Source organism: Leopardus geoffroyi, chromosome X, assembly GCF_018350155.1.
Source record: "Leopardus geoffroyi isolate Oge1 chromosome X, O.geoffroyi_Oge1_pat1.0, whole genome shotgun sequence".
Classification (NCBI taxonomy): Eukaryota; Metazoa; Chordata; class Mammalia; order Carnivora; family Felidae; genus Leopardus; species Leopardus geoffroyi.
This window is the reverse complement of record NC_059343.1, coordinates 44,043,045-44,064,717: the sequence shown is the minus strand read 5'-3', so window position 1 is coordinate 44,064,717 and position 21,673 is coordinate 44,043,045. Positions and strand designations below refer to the sequence as shown.

General features: G+C 39.3%; 1 protein-coding gene across 1 annotated transcript in view; it reads left to right on the top strand.

The window, feature by feature from the left end:
- SHROOM4 (shroom family member 4) overlaps positions 1-21,673 on the top strand; it is a 259,611-nt gene that overhangs the window by 143,871 nt on the left and 94,067 nt on the right. The gene's annotated exons all lie outside the window — the stretch shown is intronic.

Sequence of the window (21,673 nt, the reverse complement as noted above, 5' to 3'; positions counted from 1 at the left end):
ATTTTTTAGTTTCAGTGCATGTAAAAGTTATGTTTATATTATACTGTGGTCTATTAAATATGTAATAGCATTATGTCTAAAATAATGTGCATACCTTAATTAAAAATATTGCTGGGGTGCCTGAGTGGCTCAGTTGGTTAGGTGTCTGACCAGCTCAGGTCATGATCTCACGGTTCATGAGTATGAGCCCCACATCGGGCTCTCTGCTGTCAGTACACAGCCCATTTAGGTAAATCTGTCCCCCTCTCTCTCTGCCCATCTCCTGCTTGTGCTCTCCTTTCACTCTCACTCTCTCTCTCTCTCTCTCTCTCAAAAATAAATAAACATTTAAAAAATACTTTACTGCTAAAAAATGCTAATCATCATCTGAACTTTCAGTGAGTTGCATTTTTGCTCGTAGAGGGTCTTGTCTCAATGTTGATGGCTGCTGACTGATCAGGATGTTGGTTATTGAATGTTTGAGTGGCTGTGTCAATTTCTTAAAATAAGATAACAGTGAAGTTTGCCACATCGATTGACTTTTCTCCCGAATGATTTCTCTGTAGCATGAGATGTGTTTGATAACATTTTACCCATAGTATAACTTCTTTCAGAATTAGAGTCAATCCTCTCAAACTCTGCTGCTGCTTTATCAACTAGATTTATGTAATATTTTAAGTCCTTCATTCTCATTTCAACAATCATCACGGTATCTGCACCAGGAGTAGATTTCATCTTGAGAAACCACTTTCTTTGCTCATCCATAGGAAGCAACTAATCATCCATTCAAGTTTTATCATAAGATCACACTGATTCAGTTTCATCTTCTGGCCCTACTTTAATTCTAGTTCTCTTGTTATATCTACCACATCTGCATTCACTTCCTTCACTGAATCTTGAAACCCTCAAAGTCATCTATGAGAGTTGTAATCAACTTCTTCCAAACTCCTGTTAATATTGGCATTTTGACTTCTTCCCATCAATCATGAATGTTTTTAATGATCTAAAATGGTGAATACTTTCCAGAAAGTTTTCTATTTTCCCATATCCATCAGAGGAAACACTATCTATGACAGCTATGGTTTTACAAAATGTATCTCTTAAATAAGACTCGTAGTCAAAATTACTCCTTGATTCATGGGCTACAGAATGGATATTGTTTTAGCAGGCGTGAGAGTAACATAATCTCATTGTGCATTTTCATCAGAGCTCTTGGTTGACCAGGTGCATTGTCAATAAGCTGTAATATTTTAAAAGGACTCATTTCTTCTTTTTTTTCTCATCAGTAGGTCTTAACAGTGGGCTTAAAATATTCAGCAAACCATATTGTAAATAGATGTGCTGTCATCCAGGCTTTATTGTCCCATTTATAGAGCACGGGCAGAGTAGATTTAACATAATTTTTAGGGACCCTAGAATTTTCAGAATGGTAAATGAGAATTGGCTTTAACATAAAGTCACCAACAGCCCCTAAGAAGAGAGTTAGCCTGTACTTTGAACCTTTGAAGCTAGAGAGTGACTTCTATCTAGCTATAAAAGTCCTAGATGTCATCTTCTTCCAATATAAGGCTGTTTAATCTACATCAAAAAATCTGTTTTTTATTGTGGCCACCTTCATTAATTATCTTAGCTAGATCTTCTGGATAATTTGGCGCAGCTTCTACACCAGCACTTGCTGTTTCACCTTGTACTGTTATGTTACAGGGTTGGCTCCTTTCCTTAAACCTCATGAACCAACCTCTGCTAGCTTCAAACTTTTTTTTCTTTAGCTTCCTCACCTTTCTCAGCCTTCATAGAACTGAAGAGAGTCTGGGTCTTATTCTAGATTAGGTTTTGGCTAAAGGGAATGTTGTGACTGGTTTTATCTTCTATCCAGACCACTAAAACTTTCTCCATATCAGCAATAAGATTGTTTTGCTTTCTTATCATTTGTGTGTTCACTGGAGTAGCATTTTAAATTTCCTACAAGAACTTTTCCTTTGTATTCACAACTTGGCCAACTGTTTGGTTTAAGAGGCCTAGATTTAGGCCTATCTCAGCTTTTGACATGCCTTCCTCATTAAGCTTAATCATTTCTAGCTTTTGATTTAAAGTGAAAGACGTGGGGTGCCTGGGTGGCTCAGACAGTTGAGCAGTTGAGTGTCCGACTTTTGATTTGAACTCAGGTCATGATCCCAGGGTCGTGGGATTGAGCCCCACGTTGGGCTCTGCTCTAAGAAGGGGGCCTGCTTAAGATTCTCCTCTCTCTCTCTCTCTCTCTCCCCTCCCCTGCCCCCTCCCCTGCTCATACTTTCTTTCTCTGTCTAAAGTAAAAAATAAATAAGGTAAGAGACACATGACTCTTCCTTTCACTTAAACACTTAGAAGCCATTTTAGGATTATTGATTGGCCTAATTTCAATATAGCTGTCTCAAGGAGTAGGGACTTCCAAAGAGATGGATAGTGGATAATAGCTGCTCGGTGGAGTAATCAGATAATACACATTTACTGATTAAGTTTGCTGTCTTATATGGGCCTGGTTCATGGCACCCCAAAACAATTACAGTAGTAACATTAAAGATCACTGATCACATATTACCATAACAAATATAATAATAATGAAAATGTTTGAAATATTGCAAGAATTACCAAATTATGACACAGAGACATGAAGTGAGCAAATGCTGTTGGAAAAATGACACCAATAAACTTGCTTAACACATGATTTCCATAGACCTTCAATTTGTAAGAAAAAAACTGAGTACCTGTGAAGCATAATAAAGTAAATAAAATAGAATGAGGCATCCCTGTTTTGGAAGTCCTATCCAGAACAATAAGTAAATAAAAGAAATAAAACGAATCCAAATTGGAAAGGAAAAAGTAAACTGTCACTATTTGTAGACAACATGATTTTATATAGAGAAAACCCTAAAGATGTTACCAAACAACTGTTAGAACTATTAAATGAATTCAGTGAAGTTATGGGGCACAAAATCAACATACAAAAAATAGGTTAAATTTCTATACATTGACAATGAACTATCAGAAGGATAAATTAAGAAAATCATTTAATTTACAATTGCATCAGAAAGAATGAAATATCTAGAAATAAATTTTATGTAGGAAATGAAGATCTATATAAAGAAAATTATAATATATTGATGAAATAAATCAAAGATGTCACAGATGAGTAGAAAGCAATTTCATGCTTATGGGTTAGAATAATTAATAATATTAAAAATGTCCATTTACCCAAAGAAATCTACAGATTCATTATAATCCCTATCAAAATTCCAATGACTTTTTTCCCCAGAAATAGAAAAAAATAGTCCTAAAAGTCAATGGAACCACAACAAGACCCTGAATAACCAAAGCAATTTTGAGAAAGAAGATTATAGCGGGAGGCATCACACTCTTTGATTTCAAACTATGTTACAAAGCTATAGTAATCAAAACAGTATGGTATTGGAATAAAAACAGACACGTGGATCAATAGAATAGAATAGAGAGTATGGAAATAAACCCACAAATATAGGGTAAATTAACTTATGACAAAGAAACCAAGAATATACAATGAGGAAAGGGCAGTCTCTTCAATACGTGATGCTGGGAAATCTGGACAGCCACATGCAAAGGATTGAAACTAGACTATCTTTTACCATATACAAAAATTAACTCACAATGGATTAAAGACTCAAATGTTAGACCTGAAACTGTATAACTTCTAGAAGAAAACAGATGATAAGCTCCTTGACATCACTCTTTGCCTAGATCTTTTGGATCTGACTCCAAGTGCAAAGGCAGTAAAAGCAAATACAAATAAGTGGCACTACATCAAACTAAATCTATTTTACACAGCAAAAGAAGCCATCAACTAAATGGAAAGACACCTTACTGAAATGGTAAAAAAAATATTTGCAAATTATATATCTGATAAGGGATTCATATCTAAAATATATAAATAACTCATACAACTCAACAGCAAAAAAACAAATCCGATTAAAAAATGGGCTGAGTATCTGAATGGACATTTTTCCAAGGAAGACATACAGGCATATGAAAAACTGTTCAAAATCACAAATCACCAGGGAAATGCAAATGAAACCACAAAGAGATATCACCCCACACTTCTTAGAATGGCTATTATCAAAAAGACAAGAAATAACAAGTATTGGCAAGGATGTGGAAAAAAGGGAACTCTAGTTCACTGTTAATGGAAATGTAAATTGGTGTAGCCACTATGGAAAACAGCATAGAGGTTTCTCAAAAAATTTAAAATAGAACTCCCATATGTTTCAGGAATTCCACTTCTGAGTACTTAACCTAAAGAAACAAAAACACTAATTTGAAAACATACATGCACCCCTATGTTTATTGCAGCATTATTTACACTAACCAACCTACAAAAACAATTTAAGCATCAGTGGATGAATGTAAAAGAAGAAGTGGTATATATGTACAATAGAACACTGCTCAGCCATAAAAAAGTAAAATCTTCCTATCTGCAACAACATAGATGGGCTCCAAGGATATTTTCTAGGTTGAATAAGTCAGACAGAGAAAGACAACTACCATATAATTTCACTTATATGCGGAATCTAAACAAAAAACAAATGAACAAACAAAAAGTCATGTACACAGAGAACAAAATGGTGGTTGTCAGGGGGTAAGACGTTTGGGGATTTGACAAAATAGGTGAAGGGAGTCAAGATGTACAGTATTTTAGTTATAAAAACAATCAGTCATAGGGATGTAATGTATAGCATGGTGACTACAATCAATAATATTGTATTGCATATTTGAAAGTTGGTAAGAGAATAAATCTTAAAAGTTCTCATCACAAGAAGAAAAAGTTTTTTGTAATTTTGTATGGTGACAAATGGTAAATAGACTTACTGTGATGATCATTCCGTTTTTTATATGAAATTTAGTGTCAAATTGGTTTTCATAAAACACACAGTGCTCATCCCAACAGGTGACCTCCTCAATGCTCATCACACACTTTCCCCTCCCTCCCACCCCCAATCAGCCTTCAGTTTATTCTCAGTTTTTAAGAGTCTCTTATGGTTTGCCTCCTTCCCTCTCTGTAACTTTTTCGCCCCTACTCCTCCCCCCTGGTCTTCTGTTGAGTTTCTCAGGATCCACATATGAGTGAAAACATATGGTATCTGTCTTTCTCTGCCTGACTTATTTCACTTAGGATAACACTCTCCAGTTTCATCCACGTTTCTACAAAAGGCCATACTTCATTCTTCCTCATTGCCAAGTAGTATTCCATTGTATATATAAACCACAATTTCTTTATCCACTCATCGGTTGATGGACATTTAGGCTCTTTCCATAATTTGGCTATTGTTGAGAGTGCTGCCATAAACATTGGGGTACAAGTGCCCCTATGCATCAGCACTCCTGTATCCCTTGGGTAAATTCCTAGCAGTGCTATTGCTGGGTCATAGGGTAGATCTATTTTTAACTTTCTGAGGAACCTTCACACTGCTTTCCAGAGTGGCTGCACCAGTTTGCATTCCCACCAACAGTGCAAGAGGGTTCCCGTTTCTCCACTTCCTCTCCAGCATCTATAGTCTCCTGATTTGTTCATTTTGGCCACTCTGACTGGCGTGAGGTCATATCTGAGTGTGGTTGTGATTTGTATTTCCTTGATGAGGAGTGACGTTGAGCATCTATTCATGTGCCTCTTGGACACCTGGATGTCTTCTTTAGAGAAGTGTCTATTCATGTCTTCTGCCCATTTCTTCACTGGATTATTTGTTTTTCAGGTGTGGAGTTTGGTGAGTTCTTCATACATTTTGGATACTAGCCCTTTGTCCAATATGTCATTTGCAAATATCTTTTCCCATTCCATTGGTTGCCTTTTAGTTTTGTTGATTGTTTCCTTTGCAATACAGAAGCTTTTTATATTGATGAGGTCCCAATAGTTCATTTTTTATTTTAATTCCCTTGCATTTGGAGATGTGTCAAGTAAGAAATTGCTGCAGCTGAGGTCAGAGAGGTCTTTTCCTGCTTTCTCCTCTAGGGTTTTGATGGTGTCCTGTCTCACATTCAGGTCCTTTATCCATTTTGAGTTTATTTTTGTGAATGGTGTAAGAAAGTGGTCTAGTTTCAACCTTGTGCATGTTGCTGTCCAGTTCTCCCAGCACCATTTGTTAAAGAGACTGTCTTTTTTCCATTGGATATTCTTTACTGCTTTGTCAAAGATTAGCTGGCCATACTTCTGTGGGTCCAGTTCTGAAGTCTCTATTCTATTCCATTGGTCTATGTGTCTGTTTTTGTGCCAATACCATGCTGTCTTGGTGATTACAGCTTTGTAGTAGAGGCTAAAGTCTGGGATTGTGATGCCTCCCGCTTTGATTTTCTTCTTCAATATTACTTGGGCTATTCGGGGCCTTTTGTGGTTCCATACAAACTTTAGGATTGCTTCTAGCTTCGAGAAGAATGCTGGTGCAATTTTGATTGGGATTGCATTGAATGTGTAGATTACTTTGGGCAGTATTGACATGTTAACAATATTTATTCTTCCAATCCATGAGCATGGAATGTTTTTCCATTTCTTTATATCTTCTTCAATTTCCTTCATAAGCTTTCTATAGTTTTCAGCATACATATCTTTTACACCTTTTGTTATGTTTATTCCTAGGTATTTTATGATTCTTGGTGCAATTGTGAATGGGATCAGTTTCTTTATTTGTCTTTCTGTTGCTTCATTATTAGCATATAAGAATGCAACTGATTTCTGTACATTGATTTTGTACCCTTCGACTTTGCTGAATTCATGTATTTGTTCTAGCAGACTTTGGTGGAGTCTATCGGGTTTTCCATGTATAATATCATGTCATCTGCAAAAAGTGAAAGCTTGACTTCATCTTAGCCAATTTTGATGCCTTTGATTTCCTTTTGTTGTCTGATTGCTGATGCTAGAACTTCCAAGGCTTTGTTAAAAAACAGGGGCAAGAGTGGACATCCCTGTTGTGTCTCTGATCTCAGGGGAAAAGCTCTCAGTTTTTCCCCATTGAGGATGATATTAGCTGTGGGCTTGTTCATAAATGGCTTTTATGAGGTTTAAGCATGTTTCTTCTATCCCGACGTTCTCAAGGGTTTTTATTAAGGAAGTATTCTGAATTTTGTCAAATGCTTTTTCTGCATCGATTGACAGGATCAGATGGTTCTTACCTTTTCTTTTATTGATGTGATGTATCACACTGATTTATTTGCAAATATTGAACCAGCCCTGCAGCCGAGGAATGAATCCCGCTTGATCATGGTGAATAATTCTTTTTATATGCAGTTGAATTCGATTTGCTAGTATCTTGTTGAGAATTTTTGCATCCATATTCATCAGGGATATTGGCCTGTAGTTCTATTTTTTTTTCTGGGTCTCTGTCTGGTTTGAGAACCAAAGTAATTCTGGTTCATAGAATGAGTCTGGAATTTTTCCTTCCTTTTCTATTTTTTGAGACAGCTTGAGAAAGATAGGTATTATCTCTGTTTTAAATGTCTGGTAGAATTCCCCAGGGAAACTATCTGGGCCTGGACTCTTATTTGTTGGGAGATTTTTGATAAGTGATTCAATTTCTTCACTGGTTATGGGTCTGTTCAACTTTTCTATTTCTTCTTGTTTGAGTTTTGGAAGTGTGTGGGTGCTTAGGAATTTGTCTATTTTTTCCAGGTTGTCCAGTTTGTTGGCATATATTTTTTCATAGTATTCCCTGATAATTGCTTGTATTTCTGAGGTATTGGTTATAATTATTCCATTTTTATTCATGGTTTTGTCTATTTGGGTCCTGTGCCTTTTTTGTTTTTTGAGAAGCCTGGCTAGATGTTTATCAATTTTGTTTATTTTTTTCAAAAAAAACAAATCTTGGTTTCATTGATCTGCTCTACAGATTTTTTAGATTCTATATTGTTTATTTCTGCTCTGATCTTTATTATTTCTCTTCTTCTGCTGGGTTTGGGGTGTCTTTGATGTTCTGCTTCTATTTCCTTTAGGTGTGCTGTTAGATTTTGTATTTGGGATTTTTCTTGTTTCTTGAGATAGGCCTGGATTGCAATGTATTTTCCTGTCAGGACTGCCTTCACTGCATCCCAAAGTGTTTGGATTGTTGTATTTTCATTTTCATTTGTTTCCATATATTTTTTAATTTCTTCTCTAATTGCCTGGTTGACCCATTCATTCTTTACTAGGGCGTTTTTTAACCTGCATGCTTTTTGAGGCTTTCCAGACTTTTTCCTGTGGTTGATTTCAAGTTTCATAGCATTGTGGTCTGATAGTGTGCATGGTATGATCTCAATTCTCTTATATTTATTAAGGGATGTTTTGTGCCACATTATGTGATCTATCTTGGAGAATGTTTTATGCACACTCGAGAAGAAAGTATATTATGTTGCTTTGGGATGCAGAATTCTAAATACATCTGTCAAGTCCATCTGATCCAATATATCATTCAGGGCTTTTGTTTATTTATTTATTCTCTGTCTAGATGTTGTATCCATTTCTGTATGTGGAGTATTAAAGTCTCTTGCAATTACCACATTCTTATCAGTAAGGTTGCTTATGTTTGTGATTAATTGTTTTATATATTTGGAGGCTCCCAAATTCAGTGCATAGACATTTATAATTGTTAGCTCTTCCTGATGGATAGACCCTGTAATTATTATATAATGCCCTTCTTCATCTCTTGTTACAGCCTTTAATTTAAAGTCTAGTTTTTCTGGTATATGTATGGCTACTCCACCTTTCTTTTGACTTCCAGTAGCATGATAGATAGTTCTCCATCCCCTCACTTTCAATCTGAAGGTGTCTTCAGGTCTAAAATGAGTTTCTTCTAGACAGAAAATAGATGGATCTCGTTTTCCTATCCATTCTGATACCCTGTGTCTTTTGGTTGGAGCATTTAGTCCATTTACATTTAGTATTATTATTGAAAGATATGGGTTTGGAGTCATTGTGATATCTGTAGGTTTCATGCTTGTATTGGTGTCTCTGGTAGTTTGTGGTCCTTGCAACATTTCACTCACAGAGTTCCCCTTAGGACCTCTTGTAGGGCTGGTTTAGTGGTGATGAATCCCTTCAGTTTTTGTTTGTTTGGGAAAACCGTTATCTCTCCTTCTATTCTGAATGACAGACTTGATGGGTAAAGGATTCTTGGCTGCATATTTTTTCTGTTCCTCACATTGAAGATTTCCTGCCATTCCTCTGTGGCCTGACAAGTTTCAGTAGAGAGGTCTGCTACTACCCTTATGTGTCTACGTTTATATGTTAAGGCCCGTTTATCCCTAGCTGCTTTCAGAATTCTCTTTTTATCCTTGTAATTTGCCAGTTTCACTATGATATGTCGTGCAGAAGATGGATTCAAGTTACGTCTGAAGGGAGTTCTCTGTGCCTCTTGGATTTCAATGCCTGTTTCCTTCCCCAGATGAGGGAAGTTCTCAGCTATGATTTATTCAAGTACACCTTCAGCCCCTTTCTCTCTCTTCTTCTTCTTCTGGAATTCCTATGATACGTACATTGTTCCATTTGATTGCATCACTTAGTTCTCTTATTCTCCCCTCATACTCCTGGATTTTTTTTATCTCTCTTTTTCTCAGCTTCCTCTTTTTTCATAATTTTATCTTCTAGTTCACCTATTCTCTCCTCTGCCTCTTTAATCCACACAGTGGCCACCTCCATTTTATTTTGCACCTCATTTATAGCACTTATTAATTCCTCATGACTATTTTTTAGTCCCTTGATCTCTGTAGCAATAGATTCTCTGTTGCCCTCTATGGTTTTTTCAAGCCCAGGGAATTAATTTTATGACTATTATTCTCAATTCTTTTTCTGTTATATTGCTTAAATCAGTTTTGATCAATTAGTTAGCTGTTGCTAGTTCCTGGAATTTCTTTTGAGGAGAATTCTTATGTTTTATCATTTTGGCTAGTTTTCTATCCCTTATGCCTTTTAAAAGCTTGTGTGCTCTGCACCTGCAAGCACTGATATATTAAAGGAGAATCTTATACTGTTCAGGGCCTGGCCCTTCAGGAGGTTTTTTTTTTTGGGGGGGGGGGGGATTGTTACATATTCTCTGTTGTGACTTTGGTCATTTTATTACCCTACTTGTAGTAATATTTTGGACCCTCCACAAGATGTGCTTTGATTTTTTCCTTGGAGTAGCTCTGTAAAGGAAAACAGACAAACAGGAGACAAAAACATGCAAACACACAAACAACACAAACAAACAAATAAAAACAAAAATCTAAAGTCTAAAAACAAAAAACCCAAAATCACAGACTACAAGTAAAGAAGAGGGTGGAGGAGGTACTGAGGGAAGAGCACATACAAAGAGAAATGACAACAGTGGGGCGGGGGATAAACGTTGATTAGGCAGTTGATTATTCAGAGAGACTAAAAGGCTTAATCCAGAGAGAGAGAAAGGAAAATAAAGAAGGAGGCAGGGAAAATGAAACGAAGATAAAATTACCCATAAAGAGAAACTATATGGCTTGATTATTCCATAAAGAGATAAAGGAGTGTAAAGAAGTATAGAACATGTATCAAGGCAATGGATTAAATATGTGTGTTTAGACAGACCAATAGCCAGAGTAACCAGCCTAGGGGAGGGAAGAGATAAGGAGGAGAAATGGGGCAGGGAAGAATATATGTATGTATCCAGAATTGACCTGGAGTTAGTCTAGGCAATGCTGCAGCGCTTGTTGGGAGTAGCTGTCCACAGGGTCTGTGCCGCTCGGGTAGATATGCGGTTACCCAGTGCAAAGGGGCGTGGTTTGGCGTTTTCTGAACCCACCTCCCCTATGGGGTGGGGGTGGGGGTGGGGAATGATCCCTGAGCCCCGCCTTGGTGGTGGTGGGGGCAGGGGGGGAATGGTGATTCCCTAATCTCTTCTCCTTGAAGCCCTGCCGGTGGACTCAGTTTGAGTGGTCCTCACTGTGCCATGTGCGCAGATGGGCAGTCCTTCTGTCTCCACCAACTCCCCTGACCCTGGACTTGGCTAGGATTCAAAGTCCTGTTCTGTGTGCTCTGGCCCTCGGGAAACACCTCTCAGTGCTGCGATATGTGGTCCTGGCTGGCTTTGTCTGTGCTGCCGCACTTCAGGGAGGACCGCTTTCTCCTACTGTGGACTCACCACTGCCCTCACCTCGAGCCCCCAGGGTGGCAGATGCAAGCAGGCTTTGTCTTTTCCCACAGCACTCCAGGGAAATGGTGGCCTTACACTCCTGCAGACTGAGCCCTCAGCCCAGCCACTGTGCCTGGGGGTGGAGGACATAGGCAGGTTCTGTGCTATCACGCAGCCCTCCAGGGAAGGAACCACTTTCTCCAGCTGTGGACTGAGCCCCTGACCTACAACCGCACCCAGGCCTGGCTCCCCTCCTCCCCAGGTGTGCAAACAGGGAGCCGGCTCCAGTCTGAAGAAAGCACAGCAGTTAGAGATCGGATCCCTCTTATTCTCAGTCCAAGGTCTTTCTCCTGCCCAGATAGCGTCCTGCACTCGCCTAGCTGCTCTTTCTATTCTTCCCTTTGTCTCTCTCCTCAGAAAGGGGTCCTCCCCCTCCATGCCCATGAGGACTTTTTTTCATCTCCCCCAGTTCACAGTTACCCACGTATCTTTTTTCCAGCTTTCTCACTTTCTTCCTAATAGATTAAGTCTCTTTTCCTCCCAGGCTCTGGTGTTCAAAGTCCTTTGGCTTCTACACTTCTTTGTTTGAAAGATGCAGGGCATATGGATTCCCCCTACTTCTCTGCTATGTTGGCCCTCATCCTGTGATGATTGTTTCTTAGTGTGTACAAATATCAAATTAGTATGTTGTATACCTGAAATTAATATAAATTTAAAGTCATATTGAATATATATATATATATATATATATATATATATATATATGTATGTATAATTTCATGGATAGGAGGAGTTTCATAGTTGACACAGTGTTAGAGAAGTCCTGGAAAGGCCATAGGTGGAGGTATCAAAGTAATATTATAAAGCAAGTGTAGGTAAACTATGGCCAGATCCGGCTTGCCACCTGTTATTGTAAATAAAGTTTTATTGGAACACATGCTTGCTCTGCTATCTATGTGTTGTGTGTGGCTGCTTTTATACCAGTGTTAAAGAGTTGAGTTGTTGCAACACAGAACATATGGCCCTCAGAGCCAAAAATATTTACTACCTGGCCCTTTACAGAAAAAGTTTGCTGGCTTCTGATATAAACATCCTCCCAAAAGAAGACTTTGAGACTCTATATAAAGGCTAAAAAGACAGAAAGAGAACCATCACAGTCTATAAGTGAGAAGGAATAAAAAAATCACTGAATATTTAAACCAACGAACACATGAGGAATAAAATAAAGTTTTGAGATTGTGGTATTCTTTATTGAAGTACAGTTGGCATACAATGGTAGTTTCAGGTTTAATGACTAAACACTTGTATACACTAGCATGTATAGAATGTACTTATTACAATAAATGTATAGAATGTACTTATTACAATAAATGTAGTTACCATCTGCCACCATAAAAAAGTTTCACAATACTATTGACTCTATTCCTTCTGCTGTACTTTTCTTTTGAATTTGGGTGATGGTGTGGTTAGTATAAGGCAAAATGAGTGGTATTTGTGTTCACATAAGTATGTACTTGCTTGCTTGCTTCCTCCTATTAAAAGATATTTATTGAGTACTACTGTAATCTAGACACTGAGATACTGGCTGGGAATATTATGGAGAATAAAACTGACACATTCCCTGTCCATATAGAGCTTATAATATACTGTATTTGACCTGGTACTACCCTACTAGCTGTGTGACTTTGAGGTATAGAACTTCTTTTAGCCATTCTTTTCCCAACTTTATAATGAATACTAATGCCTCTTTTGTAAATTTGTCATAAGGATTGAAAAAGATTTTGTATATTTTTTCCAAGTCATACAAAGAATATTATTGAATTTCAACTAATGTGTTAGGCACTATTCCAGATATTGTTGATACAGCAGTTAATAAAACAGATTTAAAAAGAAAATCTTTCCTTCATAGAAATTGCCATTTAGTCCAATAATTGAAAGTACCTGAAATAAAAAAGTAGGCATTTGATAACTGTCCTTTTCCTTTTCCTGAATTAATAAGAGATAGACAATGTGTATTCTTCAGTACTGATTTTATCAGGGAGTGCAATACTGGTTAAAACTTTATTACACAAATTTCCATTAATGGCTAGAACTTTTGACAATATAGATTATATATTATTATCAATCATTTAGTACCTTAATAATTGTGAATCAGGGTAACTGTTAGTTTGGATATTTCAAGGTGTGAAAAACAACTAGTTCCAAGTTGGCTTACTTCTCATTTCTTAAATGTGCCTCTTTACCTTTTCTATGTTTTCCTTGACCTAGAAAGTTTTCCATCCCTCTCTGTCAATCCAAAGACTGGACATACACTAAAGGCCAGTTGCAAAGGAAAATGCATCTTTTTTTAATGGTTATTTTTGAGAGATATTGTGTGAGCCAGGGAGGAGCAGAGAGAGGGGGAGACACAGAATCTGAAGCAGGTTCGAGGCTGTCATCACAGAGCCCAATGCAGGGCTCAAACTCATAGACCACGAGATCATGACCTGAGCTGAAGTCGGATAGTCAACCAACTGAGCCACCCAGGTACCCCAACAAAGGCAAATGTAATGTCAGAATGAAAGGGGTTTCTGTAATCACTATATTCAGAGGCCCCATTTTATAGGTGAAAAAACTGAGGCCCAGGTCAAAAAAGAACTTTCCTAAGGCCACACATCTTGGAAGTGATAGGAGTAGGACTAAACCAGCAGCTTCTGCTTACCAGTCAAGCGTTCTTTGCCATGCTTCTGGGATGTCTCACATTTACTACCTCCTCTAGGAATTCTTCCTGCACTTGAGGGAAGTGTCTTCTTCTTACACCTCAAAGTACATTCATGATTCTTTTACCTTATCTTTTTCTTCTGCCAATTCTTCCTTTATGAACTGATACATTTCCAAGGGTTTTACCTCTCCTGTATACAGGAGACTGCCAGATTGCTCTTCCCAGCCTTATCTTCTTCCTAAGGTGCAAACTTTCATTCCAAAGTGTGCATTACCCCCCATCCAGCCTCCCTCCTGATATCTCTATTTCTGTCCGTAGCATATTTCCCATCCCTGTAAGTCAAGCTCATGACTGTATAATCCTTTTCTCTTCAATTTCCTCTTATGTAAGTCCCAAACAGTCTTTAAGACCTTTCCGAGCTCCTTCTGCAGTGTTTCTATTATCCACTCATCTATCTCCTTTGCCTTCTTCCTGCTACTGCCAGGGACTCATTACCCCTTGTCTGGATGTCCTCCAAACCATTCTATGCAATTCTGCCAAGTGAATCTCCCTAAAGCACATTTCTGTATTCATTTCAATCAGCAGTAATTGTGCTCTGGGTAAACCTCATGAGTTATGAGATCTTGATGGTGTTTAGCCTGGGTCATATCATTCCCTTTATCAAAAAGAAAAAAAAAGCCCCAATTGCCTCCAGAATTAAGTCCATAAACTTCCTTCCAGCACTGAACACACTGCATAGATGGGGTAACTGACTTTTTTTCCCTATCCTTATCTTTCTGAAACCCAAACGGTTATGTATTGAAAGAGTTTATCTCTTCACCTGGATATATCCCAATTCTTCCATTTGTGGCCTGGACCTCATTCCCCTCTACTTCCTGAAGAAAACTTGCTCCTTTGATTCCCACTCTCCCTTTTTCATGTATGGTCAGCCTGTTATACTTTCCTTTGCCCTACTTCCATCCTTTTGTTTACAGACTGGCTCAGGTCTTTCTAGTCTTGAAAACAACCTTTCCCAGACCTGTATTCATCTTTAGATAGTACCGTCGCTTCTTTCATAGCTAAACTACTTTGAAAAGTTGTCTACACTCACTGTTTTTATTCTACCACCTTCTGTTCACAAGTACAACCCATAACCATCTAATTCTGTCCCCCCACCACATCCCTCAAGTGACTGTGGTCAACATTAGCAATTATTTAATTATTTAAAGTAATAAATTTTTCCAATTCTTATCTTACTTCACCTCTGGGTTAGTGTGCTAAGGCTGCCGCAACCAAGTATCACAAACTGAGGACCTTAAAACAACAGAAATCCTGTCATAGTTCTTGGGACTAGATGTCTGAAATCAAGGTGTTTACAAGGCCATTCTCATTCTCAAGGCTCTAGGAAAGAATCCGTCCTTGCCTCTTCCTAACTTCTGATGGTTGCCAGCAACCCTTGGCATTTCTTGTCCCATAGATGCATCATTCAATCTTTGCCCACCATCTGCATCACAGCGTTTTTCCTGTGGCCTCTGAATTGCATGGCCTTCTTATAGAGACACCATTCATTGGATTTAAGGCCTGCTTGAATCTAGTATGACTTCCTCTTGCCTAATTACATCTGCAAAGACTCTGTTTCCAAATGAGGTTGAGGTCCTGAATGGACATGAATGGGGGGTGGGCACAACATTCAACTCAGTACATCCTTTCCTCAGCACTTAACACTGTTGACCACTGCTTCCTACTCAAAATTCTCTCCTTCCTTTGTTACGGAATCAGGCTGGAACGCTGGCCTGGTGGAAAAACCAAGCAGCACTCAGAGACCTTGGTGGATTGGAGATTTATTTAACACCAGCGGGCTCAGACGAGACTGTTTCTCCAAAGGTCTGAGCCTGGAATGCAAGTGGGGAGGGTAATTTATAGCCGACAGCCTCCATATCCGTGGGGGGGTTTCCCACGCACAGCAAACAAAGGAAGAAGAAAGCGGAGGAGGGGTCTCTAAGCTAGAGACCAGAGTTTGTTTTAGTCCAACCAGCCATCTTTGGTGTACTTTATCTACTTCTCCAACATTCCCCCCATTTGATGCCTTTAAAAAAAAAATTTTAGTAGGCATCACCTTTCAGTTGTACAGGTTGGTACTCTTGGAAGGCTAAGATATGTGCAGTAGTTTGGCAAGCAACAGTGTTTTCAATAAAATGTACAATGGCATTCAGTATACAGGGGCTGATGGATACAAATAAAATTATGGAGAGGAGGGGCCCCACCAGGGCAGGAAGCCAGGATGCCCAATCTGTGAGATCCCATCCTTTCCATTGATTGATATTTTCCTGTTGTCTATGTTGAATTCTTTCCTTGAGTTCCTTAACCTTTGTTGTAACTATTCCTGGCTGGTTTACAAAATAGCAACATCCCTCCCCCAGAAAGATGCAAGTCCCTCCTTTTTCTGAAGTAAGGAAGTCGAGGGCTCGCCTATTTTGGAGGGTCACTGCCACCAGAGAGTTTATTTGGCTTTGTAAGGTTACAGAGAATCTGCCACCTGTTCCATGTCTTCATTTAGCTCTTGAGATAGTCTATGGTAGAGTCCTATGTATGAACCTATGCCCCCTATTTGAGTTCCTATTCCTGTCGCAATTCCTGCTCCCATCAGAACAGGTAGCGGGATGTCCTGTTTAGTCCGAGACTTGGGGCTAAAGGCTGTTAGGAGCTGATCTTCAGTGTGTACGGATATCTCTGGGGTTAGGAAGATGGAATAACATATCTGAGTCCATTTGGCCTCTAAGCATCGGTAGCCCAAATTAGAACATAGATAGAACACCCCAGGGGTTGAACAAAGGGTTGTATTCCTCTTTGAGGTTATATTTATTCCGTATAGAGAGGTACCATTCATACCTTCAGGGACTGTACAGATTAGATTGTTGGCATTTTTGAGACAGATCCCAGTGGCCAGGGGTCCAATTAAGACAGAAGTGTTGGTTTTGAGATTTTCAGGAGCTTCCCAGGTCAAAGGGATAGTAGTGACTAAGTAAGCCCTCCAGCTAAGGGGAAGCACATCCAGCAGGTTTGGATGTGATTATCTATTTTATAGAGGACTGGTAGAGTAGTGTTAGTCCAACACTGGAGTGGGGAATTGGTAAGCATCTGATTGAGGGCTGAAAGGCTCAAATCCTGGTAGGCTGCCAGGGGTAGTGGTTGCCTTTATGGCTTATATTACTCTGTCTTGGGTATCCTTTATAACTTTTTGAAGGGTCCTGTCTTGCATCCCTTTCCTATCCAAGATTCCCCCATTGAGGAAGGTAAGTGTAGAAAGCTTACCTCTCTGGAGGCCCTTGTTGTGACATGGGTTCCTGACATTTTGGGTGATCTCTATGGTCCAATATTTAGTCCTTGGGGCACCGGCTGACTGACAGACAGTGGGTGTTTTTTTTTCCTTGTAGCAATCTTTGTGGAGGGAGGTGAAGGCACTGGACGCCCTTGACCCCCTTATTGTCATATAACAATCCTGGGGGAAAAGTGGGTAAGCGGCAGTTGTGAGGGTGAGAGAGGTTATTATATTAAGGCAATACTTAATAATCCTCCCATCCAGAGGAGGTATGTGAGATCCAGCATGCATCTTTTGTCCCATGTCCAGCTTGTTGGTGCAGTCTCTATCAGCCAACAGTAAGAAGTAAGATCAGGGCTATGACACCAGTGAGGGGCAAGGGCTGGCAGATTTGCATCTGAACCCCTGGGCTCAGTCCATGTGCTGATTCCTCAAGCTTCTGCCATGCGCAGGCCAGCCAGCTTCCAGGGTGTGGCTGGAGCAGGGCTGGAGATCTCAGGGGCCAGTGTCTTTTTGAGGGTCAGTTTAAGAAGGTTGACTGGATCTGGATCACTTCGCTAGGTTGAGGGTCCCTTTGAGTTGGCCTTCTTAGCTCTGGAGTGATGGACCCATGGGGTGATACCTGAAAATGAATCCTGTATTTGGTTGTATATCTGTAAAGTCCACCTCCAAGTCTTTGAAAGTGGCGGGTTTCTGGTAACTGTCAGATCAGGTTTAGGGAAGATATGGTTTGCATATTTAGAGATCCATCCTGTTTTCCAGTTGTTTAAATAATCACATACCCATGGGGTCTTATTATTATCCCCATAGTATAACAAGCACAGAAGATTGCCATATATATATATGAAATACTGTGACAATTTTCTGAAGGTTATCTCAAGTTGTCTAGTTTAGGCAAACAACAAACATTTAAAGGCAATTATAACTAGAATTTGACATCCATAACGGTGCACTGTTGAAACATAGTTGTTCTCTCTAACCCCCCCCCCTTCCAGAGATAGCCAAACTGAGACCAATGCATTTGTAGGATAAATCCAGTCTTAACAAATATGGCCTAATTATTAACATAAGCTCAGCAAGAATAGCGATTGATCATGAGGATCTTTTAAAGTTTGCTTTCATGGAACCTTTTATAAGGAATCTCCGAGTTGAACTTTTAGTAGCCTCTCCAGGCCAGAAGCCAAGCCAAATACTTGCCATCAGACAGGCCTGCAATACCTGTAGAATTGGGCAAATTCCTCTTCTTGAGGTCCCCAAGATATCCTGAGGTTCCTGCACCTGCCAGGAAGTGACCTTCTTTATTTACCTGGTGAGGCTGCTGGGAACTCTGTAAGCAAGGCACCAGGCCAACATTTCCAAGGGGCTTTATGGCTCCATGCTTTATAAAGCTGATCCTAATTCCTTAAAGCTGTCTGGTCATATCTGAGTCTATGAATGTTATACTCAAATATGACATTCCAGTCAAAGCCTTGGTAAAGTAACCAGTATTTCCAAATGGTGACCTGTTATAAGATGAACAGATTCTTATTGAACTTATGCAAACAATTGTAATTGCCATGAAAGAAAGAATACTCATTGAGAGTTTTGAATTTCATGGGAATTATGTAGAGACAAAAGATAAATGCTTCAGTTTACAAACCCATACTTTATGAAATTTTTGTATATCATATATATTTTAAGAGAAAGTTTCCTTAATCTGGAAGAAGAAACATTAGGGAACCAACAATATTTTCAACAGAATCACAAAACTATAATCTTCCTCAGTTTATTTAATCCCATGTTTTTAATTCCTTTTCAATTTGAATGCAGCATTTTAGTTCTGGAAATTTTTACCCATTTTAGTATTAATCTTAAAGATGTCGAATACCTGTATTTATCCACAAAGTCCTTTTTATAAATCTCCTTGAAGAAGAAATATGTTTTGTGAGAGAATAAGAACAATTATAAATGGCAAAATCTCAGAAATAGACATCATTAAAGATCTGATGGGAGTTCATTATGATGCAATTGACAAAGAAATTCGGTTATTTCTGTGACACATAACATCTCAAGTGATCAGAATATTAAGTGATGGCCTTATATCAAAACATTAAAATTTTAGGAATTGCATATATTCAGGCAGTTACAGCATTTACCTGTGCAATAAAATCTGAGGTTTACCATTGTATGACAGGGCTTTTCCAAGTAACTTAACATCCCAAATAAAAGGGCCTAATTGGTCAAGAAGACTTCATTTACCATTTAAATCCTGGGAAGTTTGTTAAAACCCCAGAAGTCATAAGTGCATCCTAAATAGGATTACAGATCATTACAAATCCTACAATTTTATATATTCAACCAAAGTGGAAATAAAAGATTCCAAAGGTGAATGTATAGCATTATACAGTTGTTATCAAAACCTAGCTCCTTTAACATTTAGAGGTTTTCACTAAGTAATCAAAGACCTGATAGAGATGAGACCTAAAACTTTGATTTTCATGGAGGATAAACCTTTGTTTGCATGGTCTTATCAAAAGCAGATCAACAGTTCAAGAAAACTTTGTCATTTGAGCAGAGAGAAAAAGAGGATTTTAACCTTATACCAGTGTACTATTAAAATTCCATTCATCTCAACCTTCTATAACTTTCTTTTACTTCTAAATTTTGTTCCAAAGCCATTTTTTTTCCAAATAACCAGTCTCATTTGGGACAAAATTACTTTATTCTACCCTCAACAAAACTGTATTTCCACTCCTTATATCTTTGTTATATACCTCCTATTTTTTTTACAAACAGAGTTGTTTTCTTTATTTTTATCAGTCTTAAGTACATTTAGCAGAATTTTAACTCTTAGGAAACCTTAGTCTCCAACTGAGGGCTTAGTAACCAATTGAGAGGTGTTTACATCAGAATTTTCTTAGATGGCAAATTCATGAACCAATTAAGTACAAAGCATGATTTCCAATTGTTCCGAATAGCCTTAATTTCTCAGCAATAAGAAGTTAAAAACACAAACCTATGTTCAATAATCAAAGCTTTAGCATTCCATCCTATTTGGAAACTTTCAGGTTACCAAGGTCCTTGACAGTTATCTTAACAATTATCCATGAAAACTTTGACACAGACAGAACTAATTATCATTAACAAATTGCAACAGAGATAACATGAGCTTATTTGACCTTTTCTGATAATTTTAAAGACAGGTCCAATAAACTTATATTAGTTTAAACAATGAATACGTTTCACCTGCATCCACCTAAAAGTCAATTTTTCCCCATTGTCAATTTTCATTTGGGGCACCAGTGGAGATATCTGAAATGGGTGGTCCAAGGTGGGGGTGCACTTTGCTCCTTGACTTGGAGGGTGGGAGGAGGAACCAATGGTGCCTGAGACACTGAGGATGTTATAGAGCCACACCCAAGTTGGTGCAGAAACATGAGGGGGAGGGGAAGGCAGAAGCAGCAACTGCTTGGAAATATTCCTTAAAGTCCCTGTCCCGAGGTAGACTAACCACAGTTGGCTCCAATTATAGCTGTTAACCTGGGAAATGAGGGAGAATCCCTCACATCTATTAAGCAGAGGAAGAGGGAGAGAGAGTCAGTGTCCCCTTTTAGTCTGGTTCTATCTCAGCTAGACCAATAAGGTCCTCTTCTCAAGGTTTCTCCTGATTTCCACTGGGTTTTGGGGACTTTCCCTGGTTGGGGCATTTATTCTTTTTAATGTCCTTTCCCCTTGCAGCTGGGCATATTTATGGCCTTCTCAGCCCCCTACTCTGATCCCCCTGAGGGCCTCTTGATATCAGCGGATGTGGACCTGTATCTGGAGAGCACCTGCACCTGGTTGAGGGCACAATCTGGCTGTGGGGCCTTATGGGGGAGGGTTTTCTGGCCTGGAAGGGGAGGAGAAATGGGCGGCTGCCATGGGTAGGAGTTTCAAGCTCAGGGGAGAGGGGAGGGAGCCTAAAGAGTCATGAAGAGGGGAACATTAGGGGAGTGGTGGGTCGCTTCTTTGGTTCCCTGGGTGAGTCTCCAAATAAAGCGGCTAAAACCTTGCCTGGCTCTCATGGCTCCGTCCCGACCCCCAATGCTCCCATGAGGCGGAGTCACAAAGACAGAGAGACAGGGGCACTCCTCCCAATGAGGAGACAAGCCAGATGCCCACCTGGCCATGTCCCGAAGGAATCCAGGCGACGCTCAGCCCACGGGTCCCAGCCCTGCGACCCACGATCAAAAACATTCTGATACCACCACAGACCAGTCGCCATCCATCATGGAATTGCAGACGGGCCCACTCAGACTCCATGGCCCCCTGAGGACCCCAAGGCCACCTGCCTGTGGAGCCACAGAATCGAACTCTGCAGGCAAGCTAGATCGAATCCCACATTCACATTCACATTCACATTCACATACACACCAGAGGTTATTATATTCCCTACCAAAGAATCCCTACCTGTGAGACTTCTGAAGTCTTGGGAAGTGATCAGGTTCCCCTTCCACTCTTTTTTTTAATTATGAAATTTATTGTCATATTGGTTTCCATACAACACCCAGTGCTCATCCCAAAAGGTACCCTCCTCAATACCCATCACCGACCCCACCTCCCTCCCAA